Source organism: Macrobrachium rosenbergii, chromosome 48, assembly GCF_040412425.1.
Source record: "Macrobrachium rosenbergii isolate ZJJX-2024 chromosome 48, ASM4041242v1, whole genome shotgun sequence".
In the NCBI taxonomy this organism is placed as follows: domain Eukaryota; kingdom Metazoa; phylum Arthropoda; class Malacostraca; order Decapoda; family Palaemonidae; genus Macrobrachium; species Macrobrachium rosenbergii.
This window is the reverse complement of record NC_089788.1, coordinates 18,455,414-18,469,402: the sequence shown is the minus strand read 5'-3', so window position 1 is coordinate 18,469,402 and position 13,989 is coordinate 18,455,414.

The window sequence follows — 13,989 nt, the reverse complement described above, 5'->3', positions numbered from 1 at the left end:
TTTTTCCGATAACTGGTTTCCATCTCACATTTTTTATAGATACTGCAAAAATTTCCGAAACAGGAAACTATCTGATCCTCCTGTTATTAGTACAGTAACAAGGAAGAAACTTTATGCCAGTATACCATATATTCAAGACAATAAATTTAGAAAAAATATTAAGTCTGCAATAGAAAAACATTTTAACATGTTACAGGTCAATCTCATTCCGAAAAGCCCTTTTACAGTAGGGTCGCTTTTTAAATTTAAAGATAGACTCTGCCCAATAATGTGGTCTTCAGTCGTGTATAAATATACTTGCCCCAAATGTAATTCGGGGACTACGTGGGATCAACTAAATGATTGCTGAAGGTCAGCACTGGTTGCAGACTGTCCAGTCCTGAATTTTCCTACATCAGAAATCATGCTAAAATTTGTAAAGCCAACATTGAATACTATGACTTCTCTGTTTTAGGCCAAACAAATTGTTTTCATGAACTGCTTTTTTTAGAATCGTTATTCATTAAACAGTTAGTTCCCAAGTTGAACTCACACAACTGTACAACTGTATCTGGCTTAAGCCGGTTTCCATGTTGCTCCTCTCTCCTTTTCTGGTCATTCAGTCTTCAACTTTGGTCCAACAGGTGCTTTTACGTGAGCTTTTTTTTTTTTTTTAATGTACACATATATGTTGAGACTAAAATAAATATATATATATATATATATATATATATATATATATATATATATATATATATATATATATATATATGTATATATATATATATATATGTATATATATATATGTATATATATATATATATATATATATATATATATATATATATATATATATATATATATATATATATATATATATATATATATATATATATGTCTCACCAGGGGAACCATAGGGAAAGGCGTCGTACTCAGGTACATTTATTTTGCCAACGTTTCACGATTCATAATCGCACCCTCAAGGCTATAATAAAGATAAAAACGAACTTAAAACCAAGAACTGCATAATCCACTAAAATTACGCAATATTTAATCAAATTTAATGAACATCAGCATGTAGGAAGCTTGAAAATAATTTATGAACATCTTAAAACAGGAAATTATTACTAAACACTAAAAATATGTACAAAATATCTATAAGATTCTAAAAACAGTAAAAATATTTAAAACACTAAAAAATTAAGGCTATTCTGTACCTTATCCTCGCAAAGGACGGGCAGTGACTGAAAGAGTTTCGTTAAAACAAACAACGCACCTTAGGCAATAAACAACTGTACAGAGGAGGATTGCATATTTAAAGACGGAACTATCTTTTTTATCATAATTGACTCCAAGATTGTTAGGTCGTTTTCATTATGTACTTGACCTATAATTGCAAAGTCCTTATCTTCAATGTATGCTTTGCATGACTTAGAATGGTTCCTAATATTTGACTGTTCGGGATTTGATAATCTACAGTACTGCCCGTTCTAAAACTTACGCCCCTGTGGGAATCTATTCTCACCTTGAGTAGCCTCTTCGTACAACCCACATAAGTCCCGTGATCACATCTCGGGCACGTATATTTATAAATAAATAACATTAGATTTTAGAAGAGGACTAAGGCGGTCTTTCATTCTGAACAAGGATCCGATCGTTAATGGATTTTTTGGAACTATTTTAAGGTTTAGGGCCGGGAATTCTTTTTGAATTATTGTCAGGAACTTTTTCCTGAAAAGGTCATCATGTAAAAAAGGGAAGCTGGCAAACATTTTCAATTTTGGTGCTGTCGAAACTGATGAGGATGTTAAAACAAAAAAAGATAATTGATGATAACATATATCAGGAACTATTCCTAAGATCTTAAACAATAGGGGTTTATATGGTCTGCCCAAATACTGACAAAGAAAATGTTCCATTAAGGCCCATTCTTTCTCAGTGAAACCCCCAATTATAAGTATGCCAAATTTTTGGTTCCTCTGGAGCCTCTCACTAAAAATAGATTTTTCTTTAAAACTCTCATAAAAACAAGGAGGATATTATCATGCAAGATTCAGAAAAATTTATGGTCAAAAACTGGATGTAGAGTCACTTTTTCACTAATGTCCCTGGGGGGAGACAATAGAAATTATTTTAAATAAATTATTTATAGAGCCGGACTAGGGTACTTTTCATAATTTTAGTCTGTTCTTATTTAAACAGTTTTTAGAATTAGCCGAAAGGACATGACTTTAATTTTTAATGGTTTTTTGTACAGAAAGTGGAAGGTGTGGCAATGGGATCCCCAAATGGCCCCAGACACTTGAAAATATTTTCATGTGCTCACTGGAGGAGCGCATTTTTTGATGATTGCCCACCTTCCACTTTCTTGCCACAGTTTTATCATTAGATATGTAGATGACACTTTCGTCTTATTCCGAAACAAGTTTAATGCAGAACAGTTCTCAGAATTTGTCAATAAGTAACACCCTAATATCCGATTTACACTTGATGAAGAAGAAAATAATTTCTAAGTCTCCTCCTTTCTAGATGTTTTAGTGTCCAGGAATGAACAAGGCTTCTACACTGGGGTTTTTAGAAACAAAACTTTTACTGGGTTAGGTATCAATTTTTATAGTTCTTGTTTTTATAGTTTTAAACTCAATACTATCTCAACTCTCCTCCAAACTGGGCCTTCTCATACCTCTAATTGGTTTACTTTTAATGAGGAAATTAACTTTCTTTCTCAGTATCTTAAAAATAACTGCTTTCCAGACAAACCCTTGTTTAAAATGCTTAGGAAAATGCTAAATGCTAGGTTCATGGAGGTACCATCAGTTTCGACAGCACCAAAATTGAAAATGTTTGCCAGCTTCCCTTTTTTACATGATGACCTTTTCAGGAAAAAGTTCCTGACAATAATTCAAAAAGAATTCCCGGCCCTAAACCTTAAAATAGTTCCAAAAAATCCATTAACGATCGGATCCTTGTTCAGAATGAAAGACCGCCTTAGTCCTCTTCTAAAATCTAATGTTATTTATAAATATACGTGCCCGAGATGTGATCACGGGACTTATGTGGGTTGTACGAAGAGGCTACTCAAGGTGAGAATAGATTCCCACAGGGGCGTAAGTTTTAGAACGGGCAGTACTGTAGATTATCAAATCCCGAACAGTCAAATATTAGGAACCATTCTAAGTCATGCAAAGCATACATTGAAGATAAGGACTTTGCAATTATAGGTCAAGTACATAATGAAAACGACCTAACAATCTTGGAGTCAATTATGATAAAAAAGATAGTTCCGTCTTTAAATATGCAATCCTCCTCTGTACAGTTGTTTATTGCCTAAGGTGCGTTGTTTGTTTTAACGAAACTCTTTCAGTCACTGCCCGTCCTTTGCGAGGATAAGGTACAGAATAGCCTTAATTTTTAGTGTTTTAAATATTTTTACTGTTTTTAGAATCTTATAGATATTTTGTACATATTTTTAGTGTTTAGTAATAATTTCCTGTTTTAAGATGTTCATAAATTATTTTCAAGCTTTCCTACATGCTGATGTTCATTAAATTTGATTAAATATTGCGTAATTTTAGTGGATTATGCAGTTCTTGGTTTTAAGTTCGTTTGTATCTTTATCATAGCCTTGAGGATGCGATTATGAATCGTGAAACGTTGGCAAAATAAATGTACCTGAGTACGACGCCTTCCCTATGGTTCCCCTGGTGAGATGTACCTAGAGCTGCAGCTCTGTCTTCTAAGGATATATATATATATATATATATATATATATATATATATATATATATATATATATATATATATATATATATATATATATATATATATATATAATTGTAATATGTATATTTATTTTAGTCTCAACATATATTTACATTAAAAGCAAAATGCTTTTTGGAAAGTTTGTTACCACAAAGCCTTAAGATTCAAGTGCAAGAAATTGAAGTGATTGTGATGTACAGTAGCAGGAAACAAACCCATGTCACCATAATTGCAAGGAGGTCACGTTGCCGACCTGACCACGAGAAGGATAAAAGTCTATTGTCTCTCATGCATACATATACCTGCCATTTTCAGATATATTTATTAGAGCAGGAATAGATCCATCCTCACCATCGTAGCCAAGTGGGCAATCGTTGTTATTGCTTTTTAGGTTGAAATATATATGAAGAATTTACTGGTCACTTTTTACAAGATACATATGTGATTATGGTGACACGGGTTCGTTTCCCTCTACCGTACATCACAATCACTTCAATTTCTTGCACTTGGATCTTAAGACTTTGTAGTGAAAGAGTATTGAAAAAGCTGAAGAATTAAAAGTTATGAGGGCATTGTATTTTTCTAATTACATATGTATCTGGTAAAATGACCAGTAGATTCTACACACACACACACACACACACATATATATATATTTATATATACAGTATATATGATGGCTCAGTGGTAGAATGTCGACTGGAGTTGCTGGATAAGTATCTGTGACGAGGATCGCAACCCGGCAGTACCAATACATTTATCACTTATAAATTCTCCTTTATTATGGTGATAATTCCCCATCGGGGATATTCCTGAGGTAGCATGCATGAATTTGATATTGGAGCTTCACTTGTAGCTTCATGATTGTATATAAAACGATGTGATAAAATATATATATATGAGGCATTATATATATATATATATATATATATATATATATATATATATATATATATATATATATATATATATATAAAACATATTTGTTTATTTATATATATATGTAAACATTGCTTGTCTCTACATCTGGGTGTTTCATATTACTGTAATACATGACAGTTTGGTGCCTTTGAAAATAATAAAGTATTAATCTATGTTTTTATGCCTTCAAACTATTATCTTTGTAATTTTTGGCCATTCAATCCTCGACAGTTGTAGTTATTCCGCATCAGGGTTAAATAGTGGCGTGTTTTGCCTCTGCCTCACTCATCAGATAATTTTATAACATTGTAATTGATTTATGACTAACAACAATTATGATCTTTGCAATAAGCCATCATATTTTCCCTCTGCCTGTTAGCCTCTTCCGGGATGTGAGGTCGATATGCTCACCTCCTTTTTTCACTTTATTTTTCAATTCATTTAATCTTTGAAAATCCCAGATAACTATGTGGTGTATGGGTACTGTAACAGATGCACAAAAACGAAAAGTTCTAATAAAAGACTTGGCATCTACCTACCTGAGTTAGTGGAAAGAATCTAAAATCGAGCCTCTTGAAGCTAGGATATCTTCAAAAACTCTTAAGGCACAGAGGAACGTTTTTGTATTTTCTGATGTCTTTCATCTAATGAAACTGGTTAGAAATAATTTCACAGACTCAGGTCCTATTTCTTTTAGGTATTGGAGATTATATTTCAGATGCTGGCAAGCGTTAAATGTTAAGAAAAACAAAATCAGAATATGAGCTTGCTTATAATATTAGTGAAATGCCTTTAGATATGTGGTCAACTAAGCGTTTAAGTTAGCAATGCAGTCATTATTTAGATCCTGCGTCAATTCACTTAAATATCTTGGGGGGGAGGGAAGGACTGTTGGATCATCAAAACTGGAAACAAACGTTTGATTTTATTTTTTAGTGAGTAGCTAGTCAGATATTATGAATTCCTCAAATATGTACGGAGATTTTGATAAAAATAATGGATTTGTTATTCATCAAGATAAACAAACTGGTATACATACTAATGTAATTGAGTGTAAAATTAAAAGTCTTTATAAGTTTCAAAAATGTACAACTTTATCATGCAAGCCTATCATTGCTTTGTATAATATGGTGAAAGTTTCGCATAATGTCGACTACATATTGACACACAGATTAAACCAAGAATGTTTTGATCATTCTTTGAGTGCATCAGACAAATTAAATGCTCAACATGACCATCCAAATGCAGTTAATTTCAAGTTTGGGCTTAAAAGGTCATTGTTAGGAAAAGAAACTGAAGTATTAAGTAAAGAATTTAATATCACAGCAAGTGACACAACCGCATCTGATCCTGACTGTGGAAATGTGGCAATAATATAGAAAAAAAATACGAGAAAGGGGGTTAGTGGTGGGGATATTCAGGCTTCAGAGATATTCCAAGATTTCGATTTTGATTTTGATTTAGGAAAAGATCTTCTAGATGGCGATAAAGAGTTTATGAATACAAATACAGAGATGACAAAAAGAGCTGAAGGAGTGAATGAGGAAGATATATTGTAGAGAAATTTGTTTGAACTACCCTTATTTAGGTAATAAAAATAAGAAAATTGTACCTTAGACCGATTCTTGGACAGTTTGTTAACAGAGGAGAGTTGTATACACCTTCCAGTGAATTTTTTCTCAGTTAATGTGCGAGAAATTTTTAGTGCAATTCGTAGTGAAACTCTGAGGGAAGGAAAGCATTGTTGAAAAACCCATTACGAAGAACTTTAAAGAAATCTAGTATAAGTATTTCTGATGATACTAAAAGTCCTTTTTTTTTATTTCTGTATACTTTGTAGTGAAATATTTTGATAAGGAATATGAAACGGCAAGGGTAAACATGTAGGGAAGCAATTAAAAATGAAATCTATATTTTGATATATTAATATATGTTTATATAAGGTTTGTAAAAAAAACTGAAATCGTAATTTACACGTTAAATACAATAAAAGAGAAATTCAATAGAAATATGAAAAGTGAATTTCTTCTCGTTTTCTGTAAAGATGACTTGAGAGAGAGAGAGAGAGAGAGAGAGAGAGAGAGAGAGAGAGAGAGAGAGAGAGAGAGAGAGAGAGAGAGAGAGAAATGAATGGGCACTGGAAAAGAACATGACCAAGATCAAGTACAACTGGGAGGTGGGTGACCGTGTTTACAATAAAGAATTAAACACTGTTGGAGACAGTAAAGGTTTAATTTTTACTCTGTGCAGCAATAGGTCCCCTTGCCATTCCCTATATATTGATTGCAAAGCAAGTTAATGAGCATCATGTTCTCATCCTCGACCGTGTAAGAGTCGCTGTGGATATCGTCATGGCAATTATGATCGAAGTATGTAGGATGCGCGTTCATCCCTGAGTCACGAAGGATTTGGCATTCTTTAATGTTGAGGAGATTCATTGGCATCGTCGAGTCCCAGATGGTAACACCGGTGTTCCGTAGAGCCATGTGCTGTAGAGAATGAGCAGAAAGTGAATTACTTTTAAAGTGTTCATATTGAAAATATCTACATAGATATTATGAAGTACGCATGCTGATTTGTGCATTTGAATAAACTTGTACTTGTATGCACGTCGACATACCGATGTCTTAGACAAGGCAAAACAAGAAGTTTCCTCATGCAAGATGGTGCTGATAGCAAACCATATGCCTTGAAATGCATTTGATTGATGCTGACAGTGGAAAGATTAAGGACATGTAGTGATATCTAAAAAGAGTAGATCTGAGGAAACAGCTATTTATCCGTTTGTTGCATCATGTGGTAACCCTTTTTCCTGACATAAAAGCAAATGGTTCGTTGGATTCAGTAAAATCTATTTGTATATGGTACAGATTCCGAAATTAGTCTTGGCAAGATAAAAGATTTACCCATGCTGGAAAGGACAGGTAAATTAGGTGTCGTGGATACTTTAAATGACACCAAGGTGTCAATCAAGGAACTAATGGAGCTTTTAAGGCTTTAAGTGAGGGCTCACTCTTGAAATTTTCTGTGGGGTGAAGAAACTCTGCTGAATAGAAGAAAACGTGCCTCGAGATTTTATACACTCAGAATTTATGTACCTGCCAGAATGGAGTTCAAGAAATAGTTTCAGTAATTATAGAAGCAACATACCATGCAGAATTTTTGCCAGGCTTAGCTTACTAAGAGACAGTCATTCAGAGAACGCATACATCCAGGAAGTCAATGTGGTTTTTGACATTATGGTTTACTGTAGACATGACTCTTGTCTTTAAGATAAATAAAAGAAAATGTCGTGGGACAACTGTTTTACTCTACATTGTATTTAACATTGTACTGGAAAAAATTGGCAGCCCACCAGCAAGGTTCAACGTTGCCGTCTGAAAAAGGCAGGCAGCAGTCTTGTTTATCGTACAGTGCCCATATTTCTTAATTCAAGTATTTGGAAATAACGAAAACAGAGCTTATATGCACTCTAGAATGGAAGGTAGATTGTTTGACATCAGAAAGTTTTAGGCCAAGACTAAGATCACTGAGAATGAGACACATTTGACCTTTTTCCGGTGACACAGGTGATAATGTACATGATGGAATATCTTCACAAAAAGCTGTTAGAGAAAGATCAAGAGACATGCAGATATATAAAATCACTATTATTTTGACAAACCTCTGTTTTACGCTGCAAGGGGTGGATCAATAAAGGGATTTTTACGTGGATGAGAAGCTGAATAAAATCGTTGATAGTTTTAAATCTTTTGGTTCTGCCCTGTCCTCAATGCTTATTTTGGACGAGGACATATCCCACTATAATAGTAATATAACAGAAGTATTTGACTCGTTGACAAAGTGAGTATGGTTCAACGGAATGATCCCTTAGCAAATTTGCGAGTTTATTTTTCTCGTGACTTTTCTCCTGACTACGTTTGCGGAATGCGCACCATGACTTCGTCGATCCATTCGGCCGTCGAAGAGAAGAGACGAGAGTAATAGAGAAGTCGAGCTAGTTTTTGAATGAGCGCCGGTTTTTCATGCTTCTTCGAGTCTTCCCCTTGACTTACGCTGGCAGCATTAATACCAGATACAACCGCATAATCTCTGGAAGAGGAAGAACGACAGAAACAAATATTGCAATATATAGTTACATAAAAATTGGGTAAAAGGTCTTTTCTTGCGTCAAATACCTATTTTATTTAGCAAAAACCTCCTTTAACCTAGTTTTAAAAGTCAATTATCGTTAACATTTCCCATCTTAGCGGAAAAGATGTAATGTTAACTTATTAAACCATAGAAAAATATCCGCTACAGATCACTGGCAGTCTTCCGAGACACACACCCGGAAAGCATAAAAACTACCCACCTGCTTCTCGACTGCGCCCATGCAAGCACGTTGGTGCGTGCCGCAAGAACACTGAGGACCTTCGCCATACTTCGCCATACGTCTGCAGTGTCAGAGAATTGGTTCAGAGTCTCACTGTCAGTCGTTGCTCCAGAGAAAAAGGACCATGAACCAAAATTTCCATGTTTATTTGATTGGGAAAATCACTGAAAATAGTTGCATTTCACATAACGTGGACTATTCGAAAGACGTTATTTTATTAGAACAAAAATCAGTTCGAAAACTGTAGTTTATAAAATATTAAATAAAATTACCAGTATGGATTTTTCCTAATCAGTTACATTTAGAAGTGACTATTCAAGAAATAGCAACGAAACATACCAAGACAAATACTAGAGAAAGATCGTTCTCTGTACAGTGTCCTTTGGCTTGGAATAAGCTACCAACAGGTATAAAAACAATACTCAATATCAATTCTTTCAAATCAGAAACATTTTGCCTGTAGGTTGATTACTCTTTATGCTGATGCATAGAATTGTAACGATAGGAGTATAACTAACAAAAGTGATGCTTAATTTAACTATGTAAATAAAATTATATATACTATTAAACTATGTATACAAGGCTATTTCGTTTTGCATTTTTATGTTCATTCAGGTTTGTTGTATATAAATTGTAAGTAGTATAAAACGTAACTATTGCATAAATGCATTGTATTCATGTAAAGATACAGAATAGCCAATGTAAATATTGGAAATAAAGCTATATTATTATTATTATTATTATTATTATTATTATATATTATTATTATTATATATATATATATATATATATATATATACATATATATATATATATATATATATATATATATATATATATATATATATATATATATATGTATGTATGTATGTATGTATATATATATGTATGTATATATATATATATATATATACTATATATATATATATAAATATATATATATATATATATATATATATATATATATATATATATATATATATATATATATATAGATTGTGTGAAGTGGAATATAGTACTGCCCCTTAGAGTCAAATTGTGTTTCTCCGAATTTAGTACTAGCTCATCGAGAATCAAATGTCCCTAAAGTGCATTTGATCCCCGAGGAGCTAGAAAACGGCAAAACAGTGTATAGTCACTGTTTCGCCGTGTTTAGTACTAGTCCCTTGGGGATCAAATGTCACTAAGTGAACTGGTGATTTCACAAATTCCCTGAAAACTTCAGGGATTTTGTGAAATCCCTGTTTTATCAGTCTTTCTGTAACATATTTATACAGACACACATACACACATAAACATATATAATATTATATATATATATATATATATATATATATATATATATATATATATATATATATATATATATATATATATATATATATATATATATATATATCAAGTGCATACAATCGTGATCCACAACATAAATAAAGCATATAATCATGAAGAAAGTGAAACAACTGAGTACGAGATATTTTTCCTGGACTCTAAGGAATTTTCAGGCAAACTATATACAGTGGAATAACAGATTGCAAAAAAGATCTGATTCGATTTTTCAGATAACAACTAAAATTAGAGGTATACATAACAATTTTCATGCTTTAGAAGGTCATGCACTGCTTTTGAGTTAGCAGTGCTTCAGGTGCGGATGAGCTGTCTAAAAGATCAACTCAGGTACTGGTTAACAGAGGGAGAGGCAGAGAACATTAAAGATCATTACTGAGACTCTTTAGTTTCTCTTTAGATGAACTTCAAGCATCTTCAGAATGGGGTTTAGTGTGTTTAGATCTGAGGTCAAATTGATATTATTTTTCTTTTTTAGCTTTATTAGTGCAGAATCAAAGAGATTTCTGGAAACAACATTTTTATATTTTGTTGTCATGGGTCTTAAGTAGTGTTACTTTCTCTGCTTATAAGAAACTGGCCTCTCAAAATTAGCAACATTGTTAATAAAATCCTGGTATGGATTTTGATTTATTTGATTTTGACCAGACGGGCATGGGATTAAATGTTATATCAACTTAACATAAATATTCAGAAAGGACAATGCTCTTCTGAGGCACTTAAGTGAAAAATCCCCTAGAATTAGATGGTCCCTCAGTCGTTTTCCCATTAACTCTTCGAATCTGCATTAATATAGCTAACAAGTGATAATTATATATATAAGAGCAGGACCATATACTCTTGACCTAATTCAGCACTAGAAGTTTGAAGGAGATTTGAAAGAGAAACGAAATGATGTAAGTAATCTTTTTTAATGTCTATTACTTCTCCTTGGTTTATCCAGTATCAGAGTTAATCCTAGACAGCTCAAATGTAATGAATTTGCAGCCATCTAAATATAACACCATAAAATCTTAGTTGTTTGTAAAGCAGAGCTTTCTTCGTAATCTCTGGTTCAGTTGTATATAGTTTGCTTGAATGTACACTACAATGAATTTGAAAGATCTTGCACCCCGTTGTTTCAAACGTCTTGTGGCTATAATTTCTGCATATGTATATGTATATGTTTATATATACACACCCATACATATATGTGTGTGTATATATGGATGTGTGTACATGTGTATGTATATATATATATATATATGTATATATATATATATATATATATATATATATATATATATATATATATATATATATATATATATATATATATATATATATATATATATATATATATATGGTGTGTATGTGTATGTATAGGCATATATTCTTTTTAGAAAAACATAATCAAAACAACTTGCCTTACCTACAACAACCACGTTGGGCACTCTCGAGCCTTTGTGCGCCCAGAACTCAAGTTCATTTCCTGACGGTGCACTGACGTATTGTAGATCTCAAATCCTTTTGGTGCCCAAATGAAATCTAATTTGGCATCTTGGTCTCCTGCAACACTTACAGAATAATGCATTTTATGGTCATGTATCAAGGTATACTCCTTCCATGTGGTTGATGTCTTTTCCTGTCAAATAAGAACACACGTAACTTCAGGTATAATAAATGGTTATTATAAAAAAAAAATAATACCGATCAGCAATAATTATTTTCCCTCAAAGTTTCTTATTGTCTTTTCTTTTCTTGGGAGCAACTGCCCTTGGTCTATGATGATAAATCCGTTGTATTATTTATATTCTCAGGCAGCTGTTCTGATCCTTTGGTGCTCCAGAATACAAGGATGAAGAGTGAGAATGAAAAGCGTATAATATCTAGACACAAGATTCAAAGAACTCTCTTATCAATATCTGTATAGAATAAACTACATTATATACATCAATCTTAACCAAAACACATACTCTCTGACCCCTTTCAACTTTTCTTTCATGAATATGAAAAATTTCAATGCCTACTTCCCCTACTGTACCAACTTCTACGTGAATGAGATTCTATGGTCAAAAGTACTTGTATGAGCACTCAGACATAAAAAAGATATCCTGTGGAAGTCATTGGTTGTGAAATATAGATATTTATATCTAACCATTTACCTCCACAACTTAAAAAAAAAAAATCAGATATCGAAAATTCTGTTCTATAACAACACTCAGACTTTGGTCAGACGAATTTGTGTGCAACTTTGATTCTAATTTTTGAAAAAGTAATGGAAGAGTAATATTTTGAAGGCATATAACTTACTTTTTACGACTTATGGTTACCTAAAACTGCATACTTATATTGTAAATTGAAGAATGCTTATTGAATATAGGAGAACCAAAGACAACCATATAATTAATGCGGACATAACTTAATTATTTTAAATATATAGATGGATGCATATAGATAATAAGAACTGATGAAATGTATCTTACCTTTAGGGTGTTATTATAGATATACCAGTTGAAATTTGGAGTCATTTTAAGGAACATTGCGAATTTGTCTCGAATTTTGGAGTCGCCATAAAAGGCCATCCACAAAGGACCATCTTGGCTCTTTTGGCGCAATGCCGAACATTTCTTGACATCGGCTGCACTATACAATTTTAGACTGCAGTCCAGATAGCTTAGCATTCCACCGGTTATCTGTTGAGGAAAATGAAACAATCCAAATAATGAAAAGAAAATGACAACTGATGTCATCCTTAAAGTAATGTTTGAGTGAATAAGGGAAATAATAAAAAGATAATAAGCAAAATCATAGTCATGGAGAGATAACATGTGCAATAACTTTCATTAAATGATTAGAGCAAGCCATGGAAATATGATCGTGCTATTCCTCCCAATAATTCAGGTAGGTGGCGTCTAATAGCAGTAGGAGAGCCTCTGTGCTTTAAATTTCTGTGAATGTTATCATGAAAGATTTCTTATAAAAAGGCCAAGCCATCGATGGGGGGTATTACACATTGAAATTGCAACACCTAAAATCCCTTCAAGATGAAGCACAAGGGAGAATTTGCAATGGGTATCCTGTTAATTCAAATCAAGGGAGAGTGGACACCATTTTATGAGGAATAATAAATCATTCATGTTGAAATACTTGGTGCCAGCTTTTACGCGACTGCATAGCAATGCTTGAACATTGGTGGGCCAAGTGTACTGAAATTAGGAGATACCATGTTGAAAGATAATTCATGGATTGTTTTCCCCTCTGATACTTTCTGTGTAATGCTCAGAACTTTTTGAATGACACTTGCTCTATTAATTTATCAATATATTGATTCTTATTTTAGTTTTAATTGTGAGAGTCCCATCCATGCATGATCTTTGATTGTTTAGCAACTGTGCTTTACATGAAAGCACATATTCCTGAACAAATTCTTTCTTGCTACTATCAATATTGTTTTTCACAGTTATCTAGAAATCATGGTAACATTTATCCTAATTAAAATACACATGGTTTGAAAGATTAGATAAAAGAACGAGCAAATGACAAGGAAATTAAAATAAAAATTACCTGAAGTCTGGAAGTTGGAAGCAGATCTAAAGTCCCACTGGGCAGCATTTTCAAAAGGG